The sequence below is a fragment of the Rhinatrema bivittatum genome, chromosome 16, assembly GCF_901001135.1.
Source record: "Rhinatrema bivittatum chromosome 16, aRhiBiv1.1, whole genome shotgun sequence".
Lineage (NCBI taxonomy): Eukaryota > Metazoa > Chordata > Amphibia > Gymnophiona > Rhinatrematidae > Rhinatrema > Rhinatrema bivittatum.
The window spans coordinates 12,487,696-12,497,443 of NC_042630.1; positions in this window are offsets into that span (position 1 = coordinate 12,487,696).

A 9,748-nucleotide genomic window follows, 5' to 3' on the forward strand; every position below is an offset into this window, starting at 1 on the left:
CTGCATTTGCATAATAATTCCCTTATCAGATAATTGGTCTCCTGATTTGAGCAAAGGATTTATTAGAATCAAGTTTCCGAAACCTGGCATTCACTGTGTTTGTCCTTTGTTTCTGTAACACTATCTTAAGATTTTATCCATTCTCTCTCACTCTCTGACTGCACACCTTGAAATTACAACAGAGGTCAAAATATCTTACTCATCAGCCTCAGAAAGTCAACTGGTGCATTTCTTATTAGAACTGCCAACTTACGGAAAAAAAAAAGAGATTCTAAAACCTGAGAGATGGAAATATGCCATGAATAATGTTTTGTCATAGACTTTGCAATGATCCACAATATATTTTATCAAGAAGTATTGCTATGATTAGAGCTCAGGTGGAGAATTACATATAAGATTAGTGTTAGGAAGCTCGGATAAACTCCTGAAGAATGCCATTTTTCTCTCCAAGAAACATTTTTATTTTTGGCTTACCATATAAGCCTCTTAGAATACATGGAATAGTGGACATTTAAACTCAAACAGTTTAAGTTTCTGCATGAGCATACTATGGATAACATGGACATTTTAAAACGATGGACATTTTAACACATACAATAACCAGAGAAGCCTGGCCTAGAGACCTTTTCCAGCATTTGGGTTTTCGCTGAAAGAAATATTTTGCAACATTTAAAAGTAAGAGCTGTAACTTATCAGTTATTTTCAGAGCAAGTGGACCCTGCACTGGCAAGGCAAACAGAAGCCTTTTTGGAACTTGGCAAGTATCAATGGGAATGAAGACATGAGTGGAGGTTAGTCTGAATGGCTCAGCTTGCCTGATGTCATTTGACTGATGAGTGTTGCAGAATAAGAAGTAACATATACGCATCATATGTATTTTGCAGAGAAACAACCAATGAGGAAAGGCCTCATATTCAGAAGCTTCTTCCACCCCTGATCATATGGGAGAAAAGGCAAACAGCATGTGATGTTGTGATGAACCAAATATGACCCAAATAACCCAGATGCCCTGACATTTAAGGGAGTGTAAGTTTGTTTTCATTCTCTAACCAATGAAACAAGACACATGTACTCTTTGTTCATTGCATGAAAGTCATGCTATCAGATTCAACCAATGAGATGAAAGACATGCAATCCTGTTCCTTGATTGCATAAGTCAGTTTCATAAAAGAGTGAGACCAGAGGCCTGATTTTTGGTGAACATTCAGCCCCAACCTCTCTGGGCCAAAACTCCCAGCCCAACACAGACAACTTGGGCAGATGACCAGGCCTTGGGTGTATGACCAGATAGCCAGATCCAGCCCAAAGTAGATGTAAGCAGCCCAGCTGCAGATGTGACCAGAAGAAGACAGACCAAACCATTCTGAGGTGGGCCTAAGACCAGAAGGAGACATGCAGAGGTGATATGGACTCCTGGCTATGTTACAAGACACTTCACTTCAAGGAGCTGTGAGAAAAGGAGAGACTGAGTAGTTAGAAGCACTATTTGAATATCATATAGTATGGAAAATTGAACAACTGAACATTGAAATATAAATTTACCTATACATATTTACCATCAATAAATTACATTATATACATTATCTCAGTATTAATCTGTGCCAGAGTGAGTGTCAGAACAGAGTATGTAGCATGGCTGCTAAGGCAAAAACAAAAATGAGACAACCTTATACCGTGGAAAGATTTTTTATTGTTTCACAAAGCCCGACTCCGGCCGAGTTTCGCCAATTTAGGCTGCATCAGGGGATGATTGCTGATATCAAATAGAACTACAAAAGTAGATCCTTTTATCAATTTCAATCTTAGTCGTGCATATAATTATCTCTGCTTCTCAGTCTATCAACGTGTCACTCTCAAAATCGTACTGAACAAATCAGACGGTATATTGATGCATCCAGATATTTTGTATCAAAGAACATCGGGACAAGTCCTCATTCCGCTAAAATGTTTTTGCCTTGGCTACGTGGGACCGCCTTCCGATTTGCATGGCTGCTAACATACATCACCCGTCATTCTATTCTGCAATTGGGCTCAACTCACATGGGTACATGATCTATACATTAAGTACCCAAACATTCCATCATTTAAAACTTCCTTAACAGTACAGATAATTGCAGGGTTAATTAGATTTATGGAATTTGTATAAATTGGTTGACTTTATTATTGAACCTAATGTTAAAAAACTTCACACACACACCCCCAAAGCCAGATTTAAGATTATGGTGTCCTTGGGCAGAGCACCAGGGATGGGAGACTTTTCCCCTGGTAATCAGACAGCAGCATCGCACGTCCCAGTTTTTGGGTCCCCCTTCAGAATTTGACACCCAAGACATGTGCCTATGTTGCATATTCCTAAATTCAGTCCTGACATACCTATTAATCATATCCCAAAAGGGTGGTAGCATTAAAGATTTTGTGAAATAATTATTTTCATAGAGAATTACTGCCCTATATAACACTTTGAGGAGATCATTGCACCTATGCAATAAAAATGTAGTAAAAAAAAAAATTACTGCTGATGACCTGCTAAATTTTATCCTCTAAATTTGGGTAATCCCAAGGGGCATTGTCAAATTATGAGTGAAAACCTAGCCAGCTAGTGGCAATTTTCAGAACCAGCTATCCCTGTGCACAAGGATAGCGGGTTTAAATCTAGGCAGCTAAATCTTAATTGGCTAGATTTAAGCTGAGCAAGCTATTCAAAACCTACTCCTATATAGAATGAGCCTACTGAAGAGATCTTGAAGGCTAGGGTGGGAATAAATGTCCTTGCTGTCCAAAACCAGTAATTAATAATAATGATAAAACTGCTTGTGTTTAATAATAACAACAATAATAGCAATCTCTTAGAGAGACTTCATAGTTTAGTGGAGTGGCATGAGTTATGGATGGTTACCTAGGCTATAGGTCACCAGTTCATCTTGAATTGAATGGGAATTAACAATTCAGTAGAATGTAAGTCATGTGGTAGCCTTAATCAATGAATTGGTGACCTTGGTCATTCCAGTTCCCAGTTGGCAGATCATAGTTAGTGGTATGATTTTGTTTTAAATATAGTTGAGTTGACATATGCTTGCTTATGCAGAAAACTGTTCTAAAATTGTTCTTTCCCTTGGTTTCGTTACCTAGGCTTTTCTGGTCATCATATATTGCTTTTGTGACATTTATCACATTACTAATTAATTCAATATTTGTATTAGTCATGAATTATTTTCTGCTCAGTTAGATAAGCTCTCTCATATATTTTTTTAATGTGCAATAAAAATTAGTTGCTGATATAAAGTGATTTACCTGCCATTCAAAACATATCCTAAGAAATTATTAGTTCACAAAATAGTCAATTGCGTGCATAGAGCAAAACCACCAGTCAGTCAATGATTTACAAAATGTGCCTTTCTCCTTGTGAACTGCTAGTAAAAGAAGACTTCATTTCAAATATGTGAAGCTGTTAGAACAGAAGGATGTGAAATATAAAAACTTCAAGGCTGCTTAAATTTTGGAAAATTTCGAACCAAACTAAGGCCTGGATTCTCTAATACCGCCGGACTCTTTGAATCGCGTGGTACGGGGGGGCGGGGAGGCGGAGGGGCGAAGCGGGGGGCTTTTGCACCCAATAGCGCCATTATAAAAGGTGGTGCTACTGGGCGCAAAATTGGCAGCGAAATGGGTTCTTACCTTTTCGCTGTCTGCGATGTCTTCGCGGAGTCCATCCTAGTGCAGCCCTGACTCCTCCTGTCCCGGTCTTGATGCCACCCCGACTCCGCCCCCATTTAGTGATCGCACGCGAAAAGTCCCTTTTCGCGTGCGATCGCTTTGGAAAATGACCCCCCTCAGGTGCCTACATTTTTGACTGAAAACGTTATAGGCACCTAAGTTAGGTGCCCAGCACTGAAAATCAGTGTTAAGGGGTAAATATTAAAAAGATTTATTAGCCTACTAGTCAAAAATATGCACCTCCCCCTGCAATAGGATAAACTGGTGCACACTACAGCACAAGATGTGCAAATTTAACTGGTTAGAAAAGGTGGTGATAGGGCACACCTGGAGGTGGTTTTGTTTTCAGGATTTCTTCAGGAGTAGAGTGGACTAAGATATAGACTTTGAGTGCAGAGCCTGCTTTAAAATATGGAATCTTTCATGGGTTGTGGACATTTCCACAGTACTGGTTATTCCGGGTAATCTGCACTATTAGTACAAGAAAGAGTTACCAGTTATATGAAGGTCATTATATAGTTGATGTAAGATATTTCTGACTTGCCGTGTGATTGCACAGTATATGATAACGTTTCCTTTGCAGTGAATGAAGGAAGACATATATATGTTCTTTTGCCTCTAGAATTCTAGAGTGGAAGAAAGATGAACCATGTCATTCTAAAGATTATTTGATATTCAGTATTGCCTTGCTCTGAAAATGTGCAAGAATGAAAGCAGTCTATGGATTCAAAGACTAAAATTAAGTTGAAAGAACATAGGTACATATACACTGAGTTAATGTGTTCTCAGTTGGTGCTACCTACCCTGGGAAGTAGGGATGTGAATCGTTTTTCAACGATTAAAATGATCGTCCGATAATGTTTATATCGTCTTAAATTGTTATAGAACACGATACAATAGAAATTCTAACGATTTATCGTTAAAAATCGTTAAATCATGTTAGTGCGCACTAACGGGAGTTAGTGCGCACTAACTCCCCGTTAGTGCGCACTAACTCGATTTAGTGCGCACTAACTGAAAATGATACAAATAAACACTTTCCAGGTCACTGAAGGTCAGTTAGGAATGAATATGTGTTCCTATTGGCTGGCTGCCCTCTTATCTATTGATGTTACCAAGGTTACCACTGAGGTGATGGTTGGGGGGATGGGAAATGGAACTGGAAACTAACGAACACCAACAGAAAATGAAACAAAGTGTTCACACTTCCCAGGTCAGTAAAGGTCACTTAGGAATGAATATGTATGTATGTATTCCTATTGGCTGGCTGTGCTCTTATCTATTGATGTTACCAAGGCTAACACTGAGGTAATGGTTGGGGGGATGTGAAATGGAAACAGTTGGAAGCTTGACAAAAAAAGTAATGTAATGATCAGCACTCACGTGACTAGAACTTGTTTGTTTATTATTTTTGTTAGCAGGCACCTGAAATGCTAGTGCATGTTGAATTTGCCAATCACTGTGCATTTTAGAAAGGTGGTCCTGGCTGGAACTGTACACAGTTCAAATATATGTAATTGATTGTTGGTAAGTGTATTTTTTAAGTAGCCACACTGGCACAAGTATGTTTACTTTTCCTCCTACTTAACTCACTAGCTCAGCTTTGTAAGAAGGGCTTCTCTGCTTGTGTGTTGTTTTTGTTTGGTGTGAGGAGAGCAGAAACATCAGATCTTTATTCAATCTACTACAGTCATCTCTTACAGTGCCCTATCCCTATTAATACCAGGAGTGTTGTGATCTTCCTGCACACAGTGCCCTAACCCTGATACCAGTCTGAGACAGCTCCCTCCCTGCATTACTAGTGAGAGGCTGGCTTCACAGACAGGGGGGAGCTGCCTGACCCTCACTCCTGACTTCCCCCATGTCCCAACTAGTGAATGGTGTGTGGGTGAGGGGGGGGGGGGAGGATGGTGAAGACTGAGACAGCTCCCTCCCTGCATTACTAGTGAGAGGCTGGCTTCACAGACAGGGGGTAGCTGCCTGACCCTCACTCCTGACTTCCCCCATGTCCCAGCTAGTGAATGGTGTGTGGGTGAGGGGGGGGGGAGGATGGTGAAGTCTGAGACAGCTCCCTCCCTGCATTACTAGTGAGAGGCTGGCTTCACAGACAGGGGGGAGCTGCCTGACCCTCACTCCTGACTTCCTCCATGTCCCAGCTAGTGAATGGTGTGTGGGTGAGGGGGGGGGGGGAGGATGGTGAAGTCTGAGACAGCTCCCTCCCTGCATTACTAGTGAGAGGCTGGCTTCACAGACAGGGGGGAGCTGCCTGACCCTCACTCCTGACTTTCCCCATGTCCCAGCTAGTGAATGGTGTGTGGGTGAGGGGGGGGGGGAGGATGGTGAAGTCTGAGACAGCTCCCTCCCTGCATTACTAGTGAGAGGCTGGCTTCACAGACAGGGGGGAGCTGCCTGACCCTCACTCCTGACTTCCCCCATGTCCCAGCTAGTGAATGGTGTGTGGGTGAGGGGGGGGGGGGGAGGATGGTGAAGTCTGAGACAGCTCCCTCCCTGCATTACTAGTGAGAGGCTGGCTTCACAGACAGGGGGGAGCTGCCTGACCCTCACTCCTCCGGGGTATTGTGATCTTCCTGCACACAGTGCCCTATCCCTGATACCAGGGGTGTTCTGATCTTCCTGCATGCAGTGCCCTATCCCTATTAATACCAGGAGTGTTGTGATCTTCCTGCATGCAGTGCCCTATCCCTGATACCGGGATGTGTGCAAGAAGATCACAACACCACCGGTATCAGGAATAGGGCACTGTGTGCAGGAAGATCACAACACCCCCGGTATCAGGAATAGGGCACTGTGTGCAGGAAGATCACAACACCCCTGGTATTAGGGATAGGGCACTGTGTGCAGGAAGATCACAACACTCCTGGTATTAATAGGGATAGGGCACTGTGTACATGAAGATCACAAAACCCCTGGTGCCAGGGTTAGGGCACTGTGTGCAGGAAGATCACAACACTCCTGGTATTAATAGGGATAGGGCACTGTGTGCAGGAAGATCACAATACCCCTGGTATCAGGGTTAGGGCACAAGTTCTAGTCACATTGACTGGAAATGGGGGATGGGAAACATGTTACCAAGTTTCCCACTGACAGTATATGGGGGATGGGAAATGGAAACAGTTGGAAACTGTTTCCATTTCCCATCCCCCATATACTGTCAGTGGGAAACTTGGTAACATGAATAAATAAGAGGGCAGCCAATAGGAATACATATTCATTCCTAAACTGACCTTAACTGACCTGCAAAGTGTCAAATTGTATCATTTTCAGTTAGTGCGCACTAACTCCCAGTTAGTGCGCACTAACTCCCGTTAGTGCGCACTAACTCGAGTTAGTGCGCACTAATCGGAAAAAACGATTTTTAACGATTTTTAAACTAAAAAATCGTGCCTAACACGATTTTCTTGCCCTGCCACACGATTTCTATCGTTAAGACGATATGGAAAACGATTCACATCCCTACTGGGAAGCACTCTAGATGTTGCCAAAGATGAGATTTTCTTCATGAGGGTTTTCAGTTCTTGCTGTGAAATTCTGAAGGCAGATCATCAAAATGAGATGGACAAAATTTCTAATATTTTGTAGGTGTGGCTGTAATTTGCATCATCCTAGACATAAGAAGGTAAATGTTCAGCCTACTTATCCCACTAGGTTCAGGACTTTCCCGGGCAAATGGCAGTATTTCAAATTTTTCTCATGCTGAATGTCTCCAGGTTACCTGGCTAAGTAGCTAGCCAGAAAAAAACAAACCTCAATTGGGTAACCTAGACAAGTTTTAGCATACTTCGCGATAGCTAGATATAGTCAGTACCACACATGTCCCACTATTTATCCAGTATAAGCTATCCAAATAAGTTTTACCCCATTACAATGCTCACTCTCCAACTGTCTGAATATCCACTTCATGGTTTTTAAATTAATATTCATAGTGATTACCCCCTCCTTCCAGTAGCAAGGAAGTTTTAGAGAGAAGGATGTTACCCTTGGATGCTAATCATGTGGTATTTTCCAGTCACCCCTATTTAGAGAGTGATCATAGTTTTCTCTAGTGAGTGTACTGAGTAAGTTCAAGGCTGTGTGTTGGTTATGGTGTAGAAAGAGGTGATAAGGGAAGCTACATGGAGTGACAGTCAATTCATAGTGTGGCAGAAATGTTCGGCCCCAACATTTTCAGTTTGGATTGTTTTTTCATTCCTGGTTTTTTTTTTCACTAAGAATTGGTTCATTTAATGTTTTTCAATTTGGTTTATTTGCCAAATTATCCCCCCCCCCTAAAAAAAAAGAACCTCTCAAAACAGAAAAAAAAAACCAAACAGAAAAAAATAAAACAGGATTCCCCAGGACCAGGACTCATCATCAAGGCCACTAAGGTATTTTCCTGGTGCCAGAAACCAACCTGAGGCCAGAGCTAAGCTTGAGGCCTGCTCCTATCATCAAGGCCAGGTCCTGTTGCCATGGCCTGGCCTGATATCTGGTCATGTTATAGAAGTCTGGTCCTTGTGCCTGCTACTTGTGCCAAGGCCTGATCCTGGCACCAAGGCTCAGCCAGGGCATGACCCAAGGCCTGATTCCATCACTGAGGCTTAGGCCCAGGGCTGGGGTCCTGCCCAATCCTTGGTCTGATCATCAAGAGCTAAGCTCAGCTCTGGGACTTGGCCCAAGGACTGGACCTAGCACCAAGGCCTAATCCTGGTGCCAAGGACCAGACCAAGGCCTGGTCCCAGTGCCATGTTTTAGGCCTAGCACCAGGGTCCAGTCTGAATATATCATCTTATGGCCTGGATTGGCCACTGTTGGAAACAGGATGCTGGGCTTGATGGACCCATGGTCTGACCCAGCATGGCATATTCTTATGTTCTTATGACTAGGCCTGGTGCTAAGGCCCTGTCTGAGGCCTGGTCACATTACTGGGGCCAGACTGAGGCCTGGTCTCATCAAACAAAACATAGGATTGTCACCAGGGCCCAACTCAAGGTCTGGTTCCAGACCAGTCCTCAGCAGTAGGGCCAGAACTTGAGCTGGGCTTCAGTACCAGGACCACACATCGGCATCAGGACCAGGTGTTGGAAGGGGATGTGGCAGCAGGACCAGCCCTCAGGTCAAGGATAAATGCAGGGACCAGGCTTTGTGGTAGTCCTAGGCCTTAGCACTCGGACCAGGCTTTGGATTAGAGCCTGGTGTTGGGATCATTTCTTGGTAATGGGACCAGGCCTAATGCCAGGCACTGGTATAGTGCCTGGGCCTCAGCTACTGGACTAGGCCTCTGAGCTGGGCCCCTGCACTGGGTCTAATCTAGTCCTGAGCAATGGGACCAGGCTAAGGTCTTGTTCCACTATCCCACTAGAGAATTTTATTTTGTTGTTTAAATGCCTAAATACAGAACTACTCAAAAATGTTCTGGTATTTTTGTAGGTGGTTCTTTAAAGTTTGTTATATTCAGGACAAAGTGAAAATGGCTTCATTGTTTGCATTTTACACATTTATTTTAAATGCATTCACATCTCTTTAGGGTGCAGCATGGTGTGTTAGCACTTGGCGACTGTGGAGAATGTAAAGACATATCTAGGTCTCTGGAAGAGTACCAGATTGGCTCCTGGAGTGTACTATGCACCGAAGCTTGTGAAACTCTGGCTGGCAGAAATTCTCTATTTAAGAGCAGAATTGTGCAAGTTTACTCAAGGAGTGCAGGTTCTGAAATAATAATGCAGACTGATCACGTGGAAAGGACTGAATTAATGTAAAAATCAGCAGAAAATAAATGTTGATGGTTCGAACATAGGCCATGTCTGTGGGAATTATGTTGTGCTACGCAAAGAAAACAAGTTGGTTTTGAAGAAAAGTAAATTTGCTCTTGACATTGATTCTTTTTATTGTTTTACACCAGGCAGATGGGATGGAAGCCTCAGTACCGATCATGTGAACCCCCCTGTGGAGCATTCATCACCGAAAGGAGATTGGCAAAGTCGCTTGATGGATTCTTGCTCTGACCCAGCATGGCAATTTCTTATGTTCTTGTCTG